The sequence below is a fragment of the Vicugna pacos genome, chromosome 9 (assembly GCF_048564905.1).
Source record: "Vicugna pacos chromosome 9, VicPac4, whole genome shotgun sequence".
Lineage (NCBI taxonomy): Eukaryota > Metazoa > Chordata > Mammalia > Artiodactyla > Camelidae > Vicugna > Vicugna pacos.
The window spans coordinates 1532670-1553291 of NC_132995.1; the positions used below are offsets into that span (position 1 = coordinate 1532670).

General features: G+C 46.4%; 1 long non-coding RNA gene across 2 annotated transcripts in view; it reads right to left on the reverse strand.

The window, feature by feature from the left end:
- Window positions 1–20622, reverse strand: part of LOC140698337 (uncharacterized) — a 71490-nt gene that overhangs the window by 9167 nt on the left and 41701 nt on the right. Inside the window, exon 1 of one of the 2 annotated variants that reach the window (XR_012076081.1) lies at window positions 122–332. The exons of the other annotated variant lie outside the window; for it this stretch is intronic. This is a non-coding gene — a long non-coding RNA (uncharacterized lncRNA). Of the gene's footprint in view, window positions 1–121; window positions 333–20622 lie in introns of those variants that run through there. 2 annotated transcript variants of the gene reach the window in all.

Below are 20622 nucleotides of genomic sequence, written 5' to 3' on the forward strand. Positions count from 1 at the left end.
GGTAGAGCACATGCTTAGCATGCACAGGATCCTAGGTTTAATCCCCAGTACCTCCATTAAAAATTTTGTTTAAATTTTTTTTAATTTAAAAATCAGGCCGGGGAGGAGCCCAAACACCCACCAAGAGGAGAACGAATAGATGAATGATGAGGTAGTCTCACGGCGGTCACTACACTGCAGAAATGCTACCTGCATCAACATGGATGGATCTCAAGAACAGGACACGGATCAACGGCAGCAGATTGCAGGATGCGGCCACTGGCCTCACGCCCACGGCACCACTGGTATAACACCCCACAGGTGGTCACCGTCCACGTCCTGGCTCGGCTTAATTTCTTTCATTGCTCTACCACCATCTGAAAGTACCATCTTTCCTTTCTCCTTCACATTTCTCGTTATCCACTAACGGAGTTGAAATAACCAGGAGAACTAAATGAGTGGTTTCCTAGAATCAGACACTTAACTGATGTTAACTGCCCTGGAATGAGAACTTCCTATTATGTATATAGATAGACTTACGGTGGGGGTTGGGGGGGCGGGATAGACTTACGGTGGGGGGTTGGGGGGCGGGATAGACTTACGGTGGGGGGTTGGGGGGCGGGATAGACTTACGGTGGGGGGTTGGGGGGCGGGATAGACTTACGGTGGGGGGTTGGGGGGCGGGATAGACTTACGGTGGGGGGTTGGGGGCGGGATAGACTTACGGTGGGGGGTTGGGGGGCGGGATAGACTTACGGTGGGGGGTTGGGGGGCGGGATAGACTTACGGTGGGGGGTTGGGGGGCGGGATAGACTTATGGTGGGGGGTTGGGGGCGGGATAGACTTACGGTGGGGGGTTGGGGGGCGGGATAGACTTACGGTGGGGGGGGTTGGGGAGGCGGGATAGACTTACGGTGGGGGGTTGGGGGGCGGGATAGACTTACGGTGGGGGGTTGGGGGCGGGATAGACTTACGGTGGGGGGTGGGGCGGGGCGGGATAGACTTATCTATTCTTCGGAACAGCGGAGATGATGCCACGACTCGTTGCCGGGATGTGTTTTGAACCTGCAGGTATTTGTTCTTGCAGGGCTTGGAAAATTCCAGTCCCAGAAGCGCTGTCCTCAGACCCCCCAGCCTGGAGCGGAGGTTTCCGTGGCAACCGCGGAGCCTGCCGCTCTGCCCCGCAGCAGCAGGTAGAGCGAGAGCAGAGCATGAGCCCCTGACCGTGAAGTGCTCCGGCGGGAAAGCTGGAACCCACGGTACTCCCAACAGGGGTGCCCGCCAAGCTCCCTTTGTCAGAATCAGTCTCATCTGCAACCACGTCTCTGCGCCCTCGTTCTCTCATTGCCTGAAAACGCCGTGATCGGGGACTTTGCTGCCCCTGAGGCTGAGGTGGGAAAGGAATGATGGGTCGAGAGCTACGCGGCTTAAAGGTGCCTCAGAACCACCTGGAGCCTCCCAGGCAGCCAGAGCTGGGCGGGGTTCGCAGGGGGGGCTTCAATGGCCCGTATCCAACACCGTGAGAGTGACCGGCCCTACCGCGGGCTGGCTCGCCTTGCGGATCTTCCCGCTCAGCTGTGGTCCACAGACCCGCAGCACGGGCATTCTCCGGGGGTTCTGTAGACACGCAGGCTTTCTGCCCCTTCCCCAGACCTTCCGTTAGGCCCGGAGGTGTGTCCTCCAAAATTCGTACGCTGAAGCCCTGACTCCCCTGTGTGACTGTGTTTGATGACGGGGCCTGTAGGAGGTAATTAAGTGTAAGTACGGTTATAAGGGTGGGACCCTAATCCAAAAGAATGATGCCCTTATAGGAAGAGAGACCAGCGATCTCTCTGTCTTCGCGGCTTCGCCAGACACACAGAGGAAAGGTCACGTGAGGACACGGTGAGAAGTCACCACCTGCAAGCCAAGAAGAGCGCCCTCACCAGAAACCAACCCTGCTGGCACCCTGGTCTTGGACTTCCAGCCTCCAGAGCTGAGAAGATAAGCCTGGTGCACCAGCCCTCAGTCTGTGGGGTTTTGTTCCAGCAGCCTAAGCAGACTAACACGACCACTGAGTCAGAATCTACGTCTTGGCAAGGCTTCCCTGAGGATGGGTGGGCACCACCGGGTTGGAGAAGCCCTGCTGTGCTCTGCTGGGGAAGGACTCTGGGATAATAATATTCCCCTGGTTGTTTTGCACCTTCCCGTTGGGTAGGAAGGACCTTCACACTGAGTTCCTCCAACCTTTGAGCAAAGTCCTTGGCCCTTCCCTCTATCCTTACCTTCAAGGAGCCATGCCATCCTCTCCCTGGCTCTGCTCACCCTGAAGACCCCACGTGTCTGTCCCCAACCCAGACCTGTCTCTCGAATTCCATCCACATTCCACACCAGATGTGTATTTGGACTTCCAACACCACGGATTTCAAAATCCATCTCTTTGTGGACAACAAAATGAGTCTTCGCTCTAGAACATGTCTCTATCGATATCCTGGGTGGCTTTCCTTAAAAATTTTTTTTGCCGTCCAGTTTTACTGAGCTATAACTGACACACAGCACTGTGCATGTTTAAGGCATACAGCATTCTGGGTTGGCTCACAAACACTGTGATGCAATTATCACAGTAGGTTTAGTGAACATCCATCATCTCGTGTGGACACAAAATAAAAGAAAAAGAAAAAGTTATTTTTCCTTGTGATGAGGAATCTTAGGGTTGACTTTTCTTAACTTTCCTATATCAGGTATAGCACTGTTAATCATATTTATAATGTTGTATGTTACATCTTGAGTAGTTACTTATCTTAAAACAGGAAGTTTGTACCTTTTGACTACCTCCATTCACCTCCCCGTCCCCACGCCCCACCTCGGTAACCACAAATCTGATCTCTTTTTTCTATGTAACTCTCTTTTCATTTCTTCTCTTCTTTTCTATCCATTGAATGTAATACGTGGACTTTCTCCCTCTGCACGTAGAATGATTTTGGGCAAGTAGCATCGTTGGGAGAACTGAGAAAGAGTGACTGGACGCTATTTCCTGAGCTCTGTGGGTGCACATGAGAAGCCTGGCAGAGAAAGGCTATCATCTAGACCAGAGCTCTCAAACCCGAGGGGCACCAGAACCCCTAGAGGGGCTTGTTCATGCTCGAAGTGATGCCCCCCCCCCACCATCCTAGAACTTCTGAGTCAGCAGGTCTGGAGTAAAGCCAGGAGAACTTGCATTTCTAACAAGTTCCCAGGTGGTAACCATGCAGCTAAGGAACACGCTTTCAGAACCACGTTAGAGTAACAGATGAGAGAATCTGAAAGAAAACAGGGCATTGAATGCTGTGTGTCAGACCCAGGACAGAAGTACATACTCTCCAGAAAACATGCATGAGGGGAAACTGGATTAAAAAACCACCCCACACAAGTATGCCCAGTGGACTGTTTTTGTACACTCAACCCTTGACGACAGTTTTAGGCTTACAAAAAAATTAAGCAGAAGGTATGAAGACTTCCCACACCCCCTGCCCCCACATACACAACAGACTCCTTCATTACTGACATCCCTCACCATTTGTTGCAACCAATGAACCTATAGTGACAAGTCATTGTCAGCTAAAGTCCACAGTCTGCATTAGGGTTCACTAATAGTATTATGCATTGTATAGATTTGGACAAATACATCTTTATCCATCATTATAGTGTCATGCAAAACAATTCCACTGCCCCCCAAAATCCTCCCTCCATCCCCCAACCCCTGGCAACCACCGATCTATTTACTGCCCCCTTTTACAGAATATCAAATGGTGGGAACCTTACAGTATGTAACCATTTCAGATTGGCTTGTCTCAAGTTTCCTCCGTGTCTTTTCATGGCTTGATAGCTCATTTCTTCTTAGTGCTGAATAATATTCCATTGTCTGGATCCCAACTGATTTTTTTTTACATTTTGTGGGGAGGAAGAGGTAATTACGTTTATTTATTTTTAATTAATTAATTAATTAGATGGAGGTACTGGGGATTGAACCCAGGACCTCGTGCATGCTAAGCACTCACTCTGTCACTGAGCTATACCCTCCCCACCAAAGATTTAATTTTTTTTGTTTGTTTGGTTTTTTTGGGGGGGGGGTAATTTGGTTTATTTATTTATTTATTAAAAATGTTTTTTAATGGCAGTACTAGGGATTGAACCCAGGACTTTGTGCATGCTAAGCACATGCTCTACCACTTGAGCTACACCCTCTGCAATGGCCCCAACTGATTTTTGACAAACATGCAAAAGCAACCCAGTGGAAGGAAGAGTAGCTTTTGCAACACACGGTGCAGGAGCAATTGGACGTCCACAGGCAGAAAAATTAACTGTGAGCCAGATCTCACATGAGGTGGCAGGTACAGGAGCCTACGTGTGTGACGGAACTGCACACAGCTAAGTACACACGAGAACATGTAAAAGTGGGGAAATGTGAATCAGAGGGTGGGTTGTGTCCGTGTCAGCATCCTGGTTGTGATAATGCACTACAGCTTTGCAAGGTGTCACTGCTGGGGAATCTGGGGAAAGCGCACATGGGCTCCTAACCTGCTGTGAATCTATGATCATCTCAAATTAAGAACTCTTGAGTAAAGAAACCAGCATGCAGACAGGTTCTCTCTTACACGAGAGAGGAGAAGGTTGTGTTCATTTCACTCATTCACATAGGATGCTGCTTAACTTCTTAGGTGGGAAAAGGCATGGGGGGGTCACACAGGAGGCTGCTCTTTTTCTCTGGAGATGCAGCTGAAGTTTTTAGGAGTGAGATGCTGGAATGCTTAGACTTAAAATGACAAACTCTGAAACAGCCACACGTACTTATGGCTAAAATGTACACGGCTGCGGGTCCGCAGGTGTTGAAGCGCAGTGTCGAGCACATCGGTAGGTGTTCACTCTACTCTTCTTGCTCCTGTACGATTCAGACTTCTTATAATAAAAAGTTTTTAATAAGACATATTTCTGATTTAGACACAGGCATCTCCAGGACAGAGCTGATGCTGTGTCATTTTGAGGTAAGCTATTAAGGTAGATTTCACGACCTGAGAAAATGCCCATGTGTTAAAAAAAAAAACAACAAACGATGTTAGACTGCAAATAAAGAACCACGCCAATTTTCTGTAAAATGTTATGCAGAGATGTGCGTACAAAAGAGACTGAAAAATGCTGCAAAATATAACTGATCTTTTCCACTGGACTGTCTGATTATGGAAGAAAATTTGTTCATTGAAATCCAGAGTCCTAAATATATTCATTTTCTTTGACCAATCATTGGACACACACACACATATGTAAATACAAATATTTCCTGTCCCTTCCCTGCCGCAAGACAAAACAGTTCCCAAAAGAAAGTACACATCTCTCCCCTGCTTAAATTCTCTCGGTGGATTCCCTTTGCTCTGTAAGCAAAGACTCAGTTTCCTGCCATAATATGCGAGCAGTTGGCACTCCAGAAATTCTACCAAAGCAGAGCTGGAGGAGGTGGGGGATGCACTCTGTTTGGGGACAGGCTCCCCTGCCGCTGAGATTCATTTGCATGATGTTTTGACTCTCACAGGCTGACTTTAGGAAAATGCAAACGGTTTCTTTGAATATATGTGCATACATTTATCTGTGTGTGTGTACACAAAGGAATAGAAGTGAAATTCTTCTCATTGACCCGCCACGATTTCCATGCCTTGTGTAATTTGGTTTAACCAAGCATATCCGGAGCCAGATGGCTAGTATGTATAAAAATCTCCAGTGTGTGCACGCAAGCGAGCCCCTGCTCGGGGCCAGGACCCAGGAAGGCACCTAGTCTGTCAGAAAAAGAGGGAGGCTGGGTTTTCAGCCCAGAAAACTAAGAGAAGAGCTAAGAAAGAAAAACATGAAAGGTAGAGTCTGGACAAGAAATGGCTGGTGTTAAATATTTTTGTGATTTGGAAACTCGTGTCTTCAGAACAGAGGTCAAGGTTGAGTTGTTTCCAAGAAATCCAGTCACTGCCGGCTAGGGAGGCAATGCATGAGCTCCGAGCTAAGGAACAACAGCGAGTCTTTGAACTCAACCATAGTGATCAACTATTCTTCTTCTATGAGGTCTATATATACAATGGAATACTACTTGGCCATAAAAAGAATAAAATAATGCCATTTTGCAGCAACATGGATGTACCTGGAGATTGTCATTCTAAGTGAAGTAAGCCAGAAAGAGAAAAATGCCATATGATATCACTTATATGTGGAATCTAAAAAAAATGATATAAATCTATCTACAAACCAAAAACAGACTCACAGACATAGAAAACAAACTACAATTACCAAAGGGGAAAGGGCAGGGGAGGGATAAATTAGGAGTTTGGGATTAACATGTACACATGACTATACATAAAATAGATAACGAACAAGGATCTACAGTATAGCACAGGGAACTACATTCGATTTCTTATAATAACATATAATGGAAAAGAATCTGAAAATATATATGCATGTGTATGTATAACTGAATCACTTTGCTGTACACAGGAAACTAATGTTGTAAACCAACTACACTACAATAAAAAAGTAAAACGTTTTTCTTTTTTTTGACATCAGCCGTGTAACTCCTTAGAAGATAGGGTTCCTTTCCCAGTCCTGCCAGGGGTCACGAGGACCCTCGACCCGCCTTGTGTGTGCAGGCGTCTTTGATGAACTTCATGTACAATGCCAATAAATCATTTCCCCTAAAGACTGGTGCAGAAGATCCTGGGTCAGATGACTGGGGAGATCCTGGGCTGCACCTAACGCAAGTTTTTCGCTTAAACACTTACTCATGATCTTGTTAATGTCACCAGGTATGTTTCTTGTATTTTGCCTTTATTTTACAAGACTAACGTGTGACTGAGCCTCAGGTAAAATTGACGAGGATTGTGCGACATGAAACGGTTGATCAGATACACAGTCCTTCAAGTTGATCACTGTAATAGTGTAACTCCAGATATGGGAAGAAGCAGCAAGAGGGAAGCCTTTCCTGGACCGTAATAGACCAGTGAGACAGGTGGTTCTGAGGCTCTGGCTGCTGTCAGCAGGGCCTAATGCAGCCACAGCGGGCTGCACGTCCTATCAACGAAACCCTCGCTGGACCTGGGAGTGAGCATTCCTAGCGCCGCGGGACAGATCGGTCATGAAATGCCTCCTAAAGCTTGGCTGAAATTAAGGTCCAAAGGGAGGGGGCTGTCGAATAAAGAATGCTGCCCGGCATCCAGTTCTACAAGAACTAAGTCACTGGCCGCTGCAGGCGCTGCCCTGCAGCACTCCCTGGAAGGAAGTCAGCGTGAATACCAGGAATGAGGTGCTCTGTGCTCCAAGGAAACTGGCAGAACCGGCCCTCAGAGAGTTAGAGATCTTTCGGAGAAGACATTGTGAGCCCAATTTCTCGCATCTTCCCATACTTAGAAAAAGCACGAAAACTATTAACTAAGATGTCTGTTCCTCGGGACCAGCAGTAACCTTCTACTCAGGCGTGAGCTTGGTTGCAGGCCCCCTGCACCAAAATCGCATAAATACTGGCCTGTCCCCTTTACCTCTTTGGAACAGCCCTCGAGCTTTCCAAGGGGCTGTCTCCTGGGTTGTAATCCTCAGGTTGCCTCGAACACAAATTTTCATTTCTTTCTTAGAAGAACTATTGATTAATTTTGTTTTTGTTCTGTTTTTTGGGGGGGGGTAATTAAGTTTGTTTATTTAGTTTTTTATTTTTTATGTAACAGGGGTGCCTGGGATTGAACCAATGACCTTGTACGTGCTAAGCATGTGCTCTACCCCGGGCTCTACCCTCCCCTCCCTGATTTTTTTTTTATCAACATAACCAACTGGGTGAGATTACTGCATCACATAAAGCCGCAGGACTTCTATTGCCAATACCCACAGAACGCTGAGGGGTCAAGACGGAAAGGCTGAACGTCAAAACAGGAAGGCAAGAAAGGGACCCCGACAGACAGTTCCTGAAGGAGAAAACGCGAACATTGGGAGAAACACGAAAAGGTGCTTCCAACTTCGCTGTGGTGCGAAACTGGGCGTCCGTATTCACAACAGCCCAAAGAGGGAGGCAACCCAAGCTTCTAGAAACGGATGAACAAGTGAACAAAACGTGGCAGAGACGTGCAGTGAAATATTACCGAGCCTTAAAAAGGAAGGGAATTCTGACGCCTGCAACAACATGGAGGAACCTTGGGGACGTTGTGCTCAGAGAATTAAGCCAGTCAAGAAACGACAAATCCTACAGGACTGCATTTATGTAAGGTACCTAGAGCAGATGAATTCACGGGGGGACAGAGAGTAGAATGGTGGTTGCCAGGGGCTGGGGGCGTGGGGGTGGGGAGTCACTGTTCAGTGGGGACAGAGTTCCAGTTTTGCAAGATGAAAAGAGCTCTGGTGATGGCCGCACAATAATGTGAATGTACTTAGTGCCACGGAACTGCACACTTGAAACTGGTTAAGAGGGTACATTTTGGATTATGGGTATTTTTATTTTATTAAAAAAATAAAAAAAACCCAAAAACCTGGATGTGAAAGCTGAAATGAAATGTCAGGGCTCTGACAAAGATGACTGACACCATGACGCCAGAGTTGGCAAGAGTAGGGGGCGGAGGTAAGGGGGCCCACGAGGTCAGGCACAGCCTTTGCGGGAGCACTTCAGCGACACGTCTCAGAGCGTCCAGGGGACGCGGGCACCCTCTGACTCAGCAATCCTGCTTCTGGGAATCTGGTCAACACAGAAATCAGGAAGGTTTGCCCGTCTCCACGGGGGCCATTACGACACTGTAAATGAGAGCAAGTCAGTGGAAGCTGGTGTGTAGAATGAACCCACCAGGACGTCAACTGCACTGAGGATATAGCATTTTACAGCCAGCAGAAGGTGGCTCCTTTTTAATGTATAAATGGCATTTTAATGCCAGGGTAGAAAAATTGTAATTAACTCCCACTTTAACTTAACTGAAAATTATACCTATAAACTCTTCAACCGAGATATTTAATTACCTATTTAAGAAGTAAATTGTTTGAGAAAGAAAGCAGGATAGAAAACAGTATATGATTAATAATTGCAGTTTTGACCAAAGATCTTTCATTCATTCACTTATTCATTCACTTACATACAGTCCAGAAGAGCTCTGTCCAACAGAAATATAACAGCCACAAATTCAAGCCATCTATGTAATTCTACGTTTTCTAGTGACAGCTTGCATAAAAAAACAAAAATAATAAAATAGGTGAAATTAATCAATACAAAATATTGAATAAGGTGTTTAAAAAATTTTTTTTGGACTAACTTCTCGAGATCCATTGAGTGTTTTGCAATGGCAGGACATCTCAGTTTGGACCAGACACATATCAAGTGCTCAGTAGCCAGAGATGGCCGGTGGCTACCACGTTGGTCACCCCAGGACTAGAGTGTGTTGAGACGGCTTTATGTGTGTGTTTATGTGTGTGTGTTGAGACGCCTTTGAAGCCACACGCATTCACCTTTAGAGGCTGGAAAATTCCAGACTCTGCGGCTCTTTCTCCATTTTCACAGCCCTGCTCCTCTGCCCACGCCGGCTACCGTTTCCACGGCAACAGCCTGAGACAGCCCCTGCCACCACAGCGAGAAAGCTCTTGAGGGATGAACAGAGCAAAGCAACTAAAACAAAATAGCCTGGCTGGGGGGTGGGGTGGGCTGGAGGAAGGGCCCAGCAGACAGTCCCCCCACTGGTGCCTCACGCACAGCACCTGTGCATGAAAAAGAAATTGTACCACCGGATGGGGTCTTTGCAAAGGAAAACAAAGCTGGCTTCTCTGGGGTCTTCGGCAAGCCCTGTTGGAGATCACAAAGCTCCCGCAAGCTCCAGTGATAACCCGTGTCACCTCTTCCGCCATTCATACATTCACGCACTTACTCTTGCAGTAAGGATGGGTGCTCAGTGCTGGGAACTGAAGACCAGGCAGACCCTCTGCCCTGGAGAGACATTGTTTCATTCAGAAAGTTTCATTTCATTCATTACTTGTTACACAAATGTTCGCAGAGTCCCTCTCCATTGCTGGAGACTGGGGATTCGCTGAAACCAGCAAGAGAAGTCTTGGATGTTTGGGGCTTCATATTCTAGTAGGGGAGGTGGGTTGCAAACAATGTAGGAAATGATGTTGGGGTGATGAGTCCTAAGAGGAAGACTGGCTTAGGATCATGGCACCGAGAGTGAAATGAGGGGTGACGTTTTAGACAAGGAGATCAGGGAGGATCTCTCCAGGGTGACAGAGCTGGGAGGAAAGAGATGAGGGAAGAGCCTCCTGGGCAGAGGGCACAGCACATAGTGAGTGCAAAGGCCCTGAGGCAGGAGCAGGCATGGGGGCGACCAGCTGGAGTGAACTGAGCCAAAGAGAGATGGGAGCTGAAATTGGAAAGGATGCCAGGCCAGAGGCCGCAGGGCCTTGCAGGGCATGGTACCGGCTCTGGGGCCTATTCATTAAGTGGTAAATTATTCAGTGTCCGTATGGTTCATACTGACGGCGCACTTACTGTATGCTGGCGCTGGGTTGGGGGTGCCCAGGTTCCCACCTTTATGCTTGAGCACCTCACTCATGAGGGTGATGCTAAAGCTGAAATGAACGAATGTGGGCATGCAAAAATGACTAGCCCACCATCAGCCCTGCATAGATGCCCTTGCCTGCCTTCTGGGGAGGACAGGAAGAATCGGTCTGCTTTCCCACATGTTAGGAAGGATAAAACCTACATTTTAAAATATGGCAGCAAGTGGAGGGGGTGGGTAGAGCTCAGGGGTAGAGTGCGTGCTTAGCATGCACTAGGTCCTGGGTTAATCCCCAGTACTTCCATTAAAAATTTTCTTTTTACAATGTTGTGTCAAATTCCAGTGTAGAGCACAATTTTTCAGTTATATGTGAACACATATATATTCATTGTCACATTTTTTTTTGCTGTGAGCTCCACAAGATCTTGTATATATTTCCCTGTGCTGTACAGTATAATCTTGTCTGTCTATTCTACATATGCCTGTCAGTAAAATGACTATAACAATAAAAAACTGTAAAAAAAAAAACCTAGGAAATTAAAAAAAATTTTTAAATAAATTCTAAAAAATAAAACAAAATGTGGCAGCGGGGAAGTTCTGTAAGCCAGACAAAAATCACAAGCAACCACCAAATTATTCTGGTGAGGGTGCAGTCGTCACCACGACCAGCATGCCTCAGCCAGTCACGGCTGCCCCCTGGGGTTAGCTAACCCAGCCCGGGCCCCTGCCACAAGGGCTCTCCATCGTCCCCCAGCACATCTACCTCAATAAAGCAGCAAAATCCCTGCCCAGCCAGCTGCAAAAACAAACAACCCCAGAAAATCTGAGCACATGTGTTTGTACATTTGTACCTAAAAAAGCCTGTAACAAAAGTGAAATTCTGAGTGTTGATTTCAAAGTATCACTGGGTTTGGTCAAACACACAAATCAGTGGCTAGGTCAGCATACTGCATCATAAACGTAAAAGGTGCACACACACGTGTCTGGCACACCCATGACCAACTCACAGTACGTCCACAGCCAGCCAGAGGGAAGCTTACTAACAAAAGGGCCTGGCGTAGCGGGTGGGAGGATCTAGCCTGGACTCGGATGCCTGGTACTAATACCACTCAGCCAGAAAAAAAAAAAAAAGCACGAAATTTGGCCATTGGCAGCAACATGGATGGACCTGGAGAGCATTATACTAAGTGAGGTAAGTCAGATCGAGAAAGACAAATGCTGTATGATGCCACTTATATGTGGAATCTAAGAAACACAGCAAACTAGTGAATACAGCAGAACAGCAGCAGACTCACAGACGCACAGAACAAACTACTGGCTACCAGTGGGGAGAGGGAAGGGAGGAGGGGCAATGCAGGGGAGGGGACTAAAAGGCACAAACTGTTAGGTAAAAAGTAAGCTACGAGGCTATATTGTACAATTTGGGGAATACAGTCAATATTTTATGATAACTATAAATGGAGTATAACCTAAAAAAATTGCGGATCGCTATGCTGTACACCTGCGACGTATATACTATTATGTATCAGCTATACTTCAAGTAAACCAAGTAAGAGTAAAGAAACAAGAAGATGCCGGGTACTAAATCTGACGTTTATAAAAGGGCGTCCCCAGAATAGAGGCCACGCTGACCGTTTCTGAGAAAACCGATCCCTTCCTGACCTGGATGGGAATGCACACATTGCCAGACTCCAGGCCAGCGTCTGCCTCATGAATCGGGGGTGGCGGGGGGAGTTCCAGGTGGGCTGTTCGATTTGGCGCCTGGGCCGAGGGTTGCCATTCGAATGGATTCTTTTGAGGATTAGGGGCTTCCCGGTCCTTCTGAAACCCCCCTTCCCTTCAGGTCTCCGAGCCGGCTGCAGTGAAGGGGAGGGGTGGGAAGGCGGCGTCTGGGGCAAGGGCCAGGTCACTACAAGGAAGCGTGGGTAAATGCCTTGATCCCCACGGGTGCAGGAGACCTCGCTAAACAGAGCACAAAGGCCGGCAGACTTCAGTGAGTAACCTCAGTAGATCCGACAACACAAACCTGAAAACCCCGCTGGTGTGGGCTGAGTGGGGCCCTCACCCCCAAATCCAGATGCCGAAGCCCTCACCCCAGGACCTCCGATGTGACCTGTTTGGGGGAGTTCTGTGCAGAGGAAACCGAGTTGCAATGAGGTCATTGGGGTGGACCCGAGCCCAACACGACTGGAGTCCTTATAAGAAGAGGAGATTTGGAGACAGACAGGTCCAGAAAGAAAAGCAAGAAGAGACACAGGACCATGACTGCCCATGACAAGCCAAGGGGGGAGATCGGGAACAGACTCCCCTCTCAGACTCAGAATGAAAAAGAATGTACATACTCTTCTGCACACCAGAGACTAACACAACACAACGTCGTAATCCGACTATATTCCAATTAAAAAAAAAAAAAGAAGGAGCCAGCCCCCCGACACCTTGGTCTCGGACTTCCAGCCCCCGGTTCCGGGCGGCGATGCACTTCCGACGCGTGAGCCGCCCCGTCTGTGCTGCTCGGCTGAGGCCGCCCTAGTACACGGACACAGTCACCGTGAGACGCGTTCAGGTGATGGACCAGGTGGAGCGCTTCCCGTCCACCTGACAGCCAAACCCCCAGCGCCAGCCGCTTGTTACAAACACTTGACGTTGTCACAGATCAGGAAGACGCGGTCCTGCCGTCTTCGTTTTCTCCAGGGGCTGCCAGAACAAATGAGCACCGTCTGGGGCGCTTAAAGAAACAGAAGTTGCTTCTCTCGTTCGAGCCCCAAGCCCCAAACGGAGGCCTCAGCAGGACCGCTCTCCCTCCAGAGGCCCCGGGAGAACCCTGACTGGCCTGCTCCGCTGGCCGGTGGCTCCCGACATCCCTCGTCTTACACACGCACCTTTCCACTCTCTGCCTCCATCTTCACATCATCTCCTCTGCGACGTGTCCAGACCTCCGTCTCTTTTTTCTCAAAAGGACACCAGCCTCTGGGTTTAGGGCCAGTCCTAAATCCAGGATTATTTCATCTCAAGACACTTAACTAATTGTATCTGCCAAGACTCTCTTTTTTTGTAAATTTAATTTTATGGGGAAGTGTATAGCTCAGTGGTGGAGCGTATGCTTAGCATGCATGAATAAATACATTAAAAAAAGTAAACCTAATTACCACCCCCAAAACAAAACAAAATTTCATTTCATTTTTTAAACTTTTGGGAGGGTAGGTAATTAGGTTTTTTTTACTTATTTATTTTTAAATGGGTACTGGGGATTGAACCCACAACCTCGTGCATGCTAAGCACACACTCTACCACTGAGCTACACAGCCTCCCTCCCCACCACAGACCTTATTTCTAAATAACGCGCATTCTGAGGTTCTGGGTGGACATGAATTCTGTGGAGGACACTCTTCAACCCACTACACACATCAAAATGGACAAAACGGGGAGTCCTGAAATGTCTGTTCACAGAATGTAGATTTCCAGTGAAATTAGTTAAGCTTCAAGCTTCCTCTTTGGCCGCTTTCAAAAGCCCAGCAAGGTGTTTCTGTAAAGGACCCGAAGGCAGGTATTTTACCTGCAGTTGGATGCACTCACCATGTTTCTAGTCTGATATCTCTTTCCTTAAGATAACCCACGTACTGGCAGTGAGGTGGTCCTGGGCGTTTTTGAGACTCAAGGTAAGGTGAGTAGGGGTAGATTTAGTGGAATATACGTATGTGTGGGGCTCCAAGGTTTAAGAAATGAAAACACAGGGTATCTAGTAAAATACAGATTTCAGGTAAACAGTGAATAACGTTCAGTACAAGTGTGTCTCACGCAATAGTGGAGACATACAGTACAGGATACATTAATACTAAAAAAGTATTCATTGTTAATCTGAAGGTCAAACTTCATCTGCCAGCCCTACTTCTGTGTTGCTAGTTATTACCAGGTTATGTGTAGACACACATATGAGGCTGTGGGCAGGGTTACATCTCTATAACTGCAGGTAGTTTTATATATCATATGTCACAGGATATAGTTTTATATATAAATAACTATAAAGTTAGTTGCCATCCTGATGTAAGAATAGCTCCGGAAACCCCATGCTGTCAACATGTGAAGATGCTAATTGTCCTACAAACGTGTCTTGAGGAGCAGGGCACTAGAAATATGAGGACTGAGGGGAACAAATGAGGTTTGAGGTGTACAAAGCAGAAGTTGGACTGTGGGAAATTCTTCTGAACAGGAGAGATGTAAAATCGGCAAGTGGGGGACTTCGTTATCACTGACGCCCAGCCGAGACACAGATGATTCCCTGTCAGCGATCAGCACATCAGGGCAGTGTTTATGACGACAACATTTGGGGAAAGGGTGACATAGGTCTTAGCAGAATTCCTCTCTTACTTGGGTCAAACCTGATAGAGAAATAGTAAGTAAGATGGCTTATGAAGATGTACGGATGTGTGTCTGATGCATCTGGCCCTGAGGAAGTCTGGTGTTTTCAGCCAAAATGTCACATCCGATTCCCTCTGGCAGAGAAGTGAGCTGAGGAAGGAGAGGCTTCAACGACCCAGCCTTTGGACACATTCATCAATTGGTCAAGTCATCAATTATGATAGTGAAACAGTCATCTGACTGTGCAATTTTTCGGCACCACACAACACAACATAGTGGCAACTTTAAAAAGCATTTCAGAGGGAAGGATACAGCTCAGTGGTAGAGGGTGTGCTTCACATGCAGGAGGTCCTGGGTTCAATTCCCAGTACCTCCATTAAAATAAATAAATAAAAATAAACCTAATTACCTCCCCCTCGAAAAAAGACAATGTGGATAAACACACTTTTTAAAAAAAGAATTTCAACTCCTCTTGAGTATGATTTAAGTTCAGATCAAATTTGTATACAGATACATAAAGGTTTTTTTCAGAATTATCAATCACATCAGAATTCAAATACATCATAAAATGAAGTATGCTAGTGGAAGCCAAGTTTCAGTCTGAAGGAAAGAAGTTTGGCAGGGGCTTCAAAGTATGAAGATAACTGAAAATGCTGTTAGACAAAATCATGATGGTAAGAACAGAAGTTATGACGGCCAGAAAGATACAGATAATGAAAACAACCGCAGAAGACATTTTTTTTCTCATTGCAAGAACTGAGACTCTTCCAAACAGGAAATTAAAAGCAGAGGGAAAATGGAAATCATCGCAAATGTCAACCACAATTTGCAGGTCACACACACACACACACACGTGTGCCAGGAGGTCGACACTAGCTTCCTTTCAATAAAATTTGATGATTTTAATAAGGACCATGAGATTTCATCATGACCTGTTGTCATGAGCCATATTCCATTCAACACCGTGGAAGAGCTGGTTTTGGTTTTTATCCCCTGCCCAAAATGTGTGTGATCTCAGTAATATCTACAAAGAATCCACTTAATAGGCCATGACAATATACAGTCAATTATGAGATCCAGGCTAGTTTTTCTGAACACCGAAGCTTGCGTATCATCGTTTTGTTTCTAAACGGTTTTCAACCATAGTAGCATTACCTTGGAAACAATCTAAATGTCCAATGACAGACGACTGGATAAAGAAGATGTGGGGTGTGTGTGTGTGTGTGTGTGTGTGTGTTTGTGTGTGTATATCTACAACTATATCTATATACACATATATACATACATATATATATATATATATATATATACACACAACAGAATATTACTCATCCATAAAAAAGAATGAAATAATGCCATTTTCAGCAACAGGGATGGACCCAGAGATTATTAAGTGAAGTGAAGTAAGTCAGATAGAGAAAGACAAATATTATATGATGTCACTTATGTGTGCAATCTTAAAAAAGGATACCAATCTTGTCTACAAGCCAAAAATAGACTCACGGAATAGAAGACAAACTATGGTTACCGAAGGGGAAAAGGCAGCGGAGGGATAAATTAGGAGTTTGGGATTAACAGACACACATGACTACATATAAAATAGATAAACAATAAGGACCTCCTGTAGAGCACAGGGAACTATATTCAATTTTTTGTAGTAACATATGAAGGAAAAGAATCTGAGAAAATACATATGTATATGTATGTATATCTGAAAATATATAATATGTGTATGTATATGTGTATATGTATAACTCGGTCACTTTGTTGTACAAACCTGAAACTAACATTGTAAATCAACTGCACGTCAATAAAAAAACAAAACTAAAAAAAGATAGCATTACTTGCATCAAACAGGTTTTCAAACGAGGTGAACATCCCGAGAGCCCCTCCCAATGTGACAAAGACTTTACACAGCACCCAGAAGCCTGTGTTTACTCAGACAGTACGTTATTCAGATACAAATGCACTAGACCAGACAAGAGGGAAGATGTACTCTTCAAATAACTCTTTAAATAAATTTCATGGTAGTCATTATTATACTCACCTTGTGTACTTAGGGGGGAACATCAAAGTGAGAGAACAAATATGCCGTATTTAAACAGAAGTGTATATAAAGAATTAATTTAAACAATCGGGGAAATGTTTACAAAACGAGGCAGGCGGTGAATCCAATGCTCTCCGCCAGATGCCAAATACGGGGACGGTGTTGCGCTTCTGCGCTGAATGTCACGGGGACAGATCAGACCATGATTGACTTGGTTTTCTTGCGATGGGGAAACCTAAGAGAGTTTTTGGGGGGGGGGGCTTTTGTGCCTGATGAACATCATCTCTCTGAGATGTTATTCAACAAAGTAAAACTAGTTCTGAGCAGCTGTAACCCATCGGGAACCACATTCTCTGTCAGTACATGACAGTTGCAGCTGTTCGGAAATTTGAAAGCAAAAAGCAGCAAGTCTCTTCACAAACACTGATAAACCTGCAGGAATGTATCCCATTGCCACGCCTTCCCTCAGTCTCGGCTCTGCAGGGTCTGAGGTTGCTGGCTGTCTCCATGGGCTGTATATTTTCTTTTGGGGTCTTGTCTTATTTAAAAAAATTTTTAAATGGTGGTCATTTGACCATTTTCACTGTCTTTAGTGCACAAGTTAGTAGTGCTACGTACATTCACATTGTTGTGCAACCAACCTCCAGAACTCTCTCATCTTGCAAAACCAAAACTCTGTACCCACTAAACATGGACTCCCTGCCCCCACCCTCTGGTAACTACCGTTCTGCTTTCTGCCTCCGCGCATGACTCCTCTCGGGATGTCACATAAGTGGGACCGTGCGGTACGGCCGACAGCTGTGTAACTAACCATTCTAGAGCAAAGGCTGACTTTTCCCATTCTCTCCAGGAAGAATCAGGTTACAGAATTATTTCCATAAGAAGAGGTTATGGACAAGTATGCAGCCAAACGAAAACAAACAAACAAAACACATAGGAGAAAAAGCATTGTAGAGGCATGTTAGGCAGTTAATTAATAAAACATTTTGTGTCATTTTTGGGGACTTTGTGCCACTGGATGGTACTGGAGCAATTTAGTGGTATTTTGAGTGATTTGTTGTGATTTCTATACTTATTCTGAGTAAATTTTCATGTGTGGACCAAGTTTTCATACTATTGTTTGGTATTCTCTCCCTCAAAGAGGGCCCTCCAAATGGTCAGGCTTCAGACCCCACTAAGCCTGGATCTACTCCTGGTCAAATGTTCAGTAACACCACACTTGTGTTCAAAACCCAGACTTTGAAACGAAAATGAGATATCATTTCCTCCCTATCAGGCAGATAAAGATGAAAGAATTCATACCGCTCAAGGCTGACAAGAGAATGAAGGAAGGGGCATCTTCACAGGCCAGCTGTGGGAGACAGTGGGCTGGTTTAAACTTCCTAGCAAATATTTTGGCAAGAGTTATAAAAGTTTAAAGTGCACATATCCTTTGATCCAATAACTCCACTTCTGGGAATTTATCCCTGCCCATCTGAATTCCCCCAGAGCACCCACCCACGTGGGGGTTATGACGGCAATGACTACGAACGCAAGAAACCGAAAACAAGCGCATTTAACATAATCCCAAGGATGTCCGGAGTAAGCGCCTCATAAACAACTTCTTAAAGATTATTTAATGTCATGAGATCATGTCTTCTTACAAAATATTAAAAGTCACATATGCACCACAATCCCAGTTTGGGGCATTATTTATACATTTGCGGTTTATGCAGAAACCATATTGACAGACGCAGACATAGGGAAAAAACTTATGGTTCCCAGGGGAAAGGTGGTGGGAAGGGGTAAATTGGGAGTTTGAGATTTACAGATTCTAACTACTATATATAAAATAGATAAACAACAAGGTCCTACTGTACAGCACAGGGAACTATATTCAACACCCTGTAGTAACCTAGAATGGAAAAGAGTCTGAAAACCAATATATGTATGTGTATGTATGACTGAAACATGATGCTGCACACCATACGAAGCTGACACAACATTGTAAACTGACTATACTTCAATTTTAAAAAATTAAAAAAAAGAAACTATATTGAGCATTTACTACGTATCTGACTCTGAAAGCCCCTGGAGAAAGATGGAAACTAAAGACAACAAAAGACCGTGCCTTCTTGGGGCTTCCTTTTCATGGGGAAAATAGAAAACAGACTACCCACTGGGACAGCGACGTGGTCATGTACAGGCAGCCTGAAGCGATGAACGCCCCGCCAGCCACTAATCCCCTTCCTGCACAGACACCCTGGAGGAACTCTCTAGACGTGAGCCCGGAGGAAACTGCCAGGATGAACACTGCAGCAGTGGCTTATCCGACGAAGACCTGCCGGGCGCCAGCTTCTCTAAGGTGCTGTGCCCCAGCCGTACCCCGGAGGGGGACATGGAGTCTAGATGTTCACTAGCGACAGAAGGGAGACGCCAAGACAGAATGTGTTCACGTAACAGCACGGCCACGCAGCCACCTGAATGAATGAATCAAAGCTCCAAGCTTCCACACGGATACATCTCGGGGACAGGATTTTACTGCACAGGGCAAGGGAGTCACAAGGTGATGCCATGGCGGGAGGCTGTCGGGCCCCTCCCTCCTCCGTTACACTGTCCCCTGTTGCCCTTATTTGAAATGATCTGCTGCAGCTCTTGGTCGTTGTTTTGACTCCTACCAGCCGTAATTCAGTTAACAAAGGGGGCTCAACGAGCAGATATCTGCTGGGTCGGATGCCCACTCGGGGGACTTCAGACCCTCGGTGGACAGTTTGTGCTACTAGAGTAATTCGACTTGTTGCTCCCGCTCTCAGGACGCATAAAGGCGTGATCCCTCCACGATGGGTTTTGTTTTGTTTTGTTTCCCTTAAACTCATACCTGTTTACCGCTCGAGCCTGGAAAATTCCAGCCTCAGAAGCTCTCTCCCCTCCCACGCCAGCCGGCAGTTTCCATGGCAACAGGTAAGCCTGCCGCAGTCCCAGTCACCACAGGTCCCCAGAGAGAACAAAGCAGCCCTCCTGACAATGAAACCGCCTGGTGGGGGTGGGGCAGACTTCAGGAGGCCCTGATGCTCACCATCCCCCCCACCGCCGCCCCAACCCAGCTCTGGTTCCTCCCAGACTCCCTTGGCAGAACAGAGTCCATCGGAGCCGTTTCTTGTCTGTCGAACGAAAAATCCTAGCCACGTGAGAAAAGCATGATTTGGAGAATTTAGTTCCCCTGGGGTGCAGATGGAGGATGACGGAATAAATGGGGCGGATGGGTGACATGCGGACCCGCTTTCACCTGTCCACAGAGTGGGGTGTAGCCCTGGGGGGGCCAGCGGCATCTGGGAACTTGTTAGAAATCCAATTTGGGGGGCCTCTCCTGGGACTTGCATGGGGCCACCAGTGTGTCTGATGCTTGCTGAGAACCGCTGGTCTGGACTACTAATGCACACCTACACGGCTTGCGACTGTGTTCTCCCTCACTCCCCCCCTGTTACTGCTGAGTTCTCAGCTGTCTGGAATTCTCCCCACGTCAAGTCCTGGGACGTCTCTCTCTCTGCACCTCTCCCAGCCACACTCACGTCTGCTGAACTATATGCCTCCAATTTCTGTCCCACCTCTAACCTCCTTCTGAGCTCCTCACCCACGCAGATGCCAGGGGCTGGGAGGAAGGGCGGGTGGGGAACGGCTTGGGGGATTCGGGGTTTCCCTATGGGGTAAATATTTTGGTTCTAGATGGAAGTGGTGGTTATACAACACTGTGAACGCAGCAGA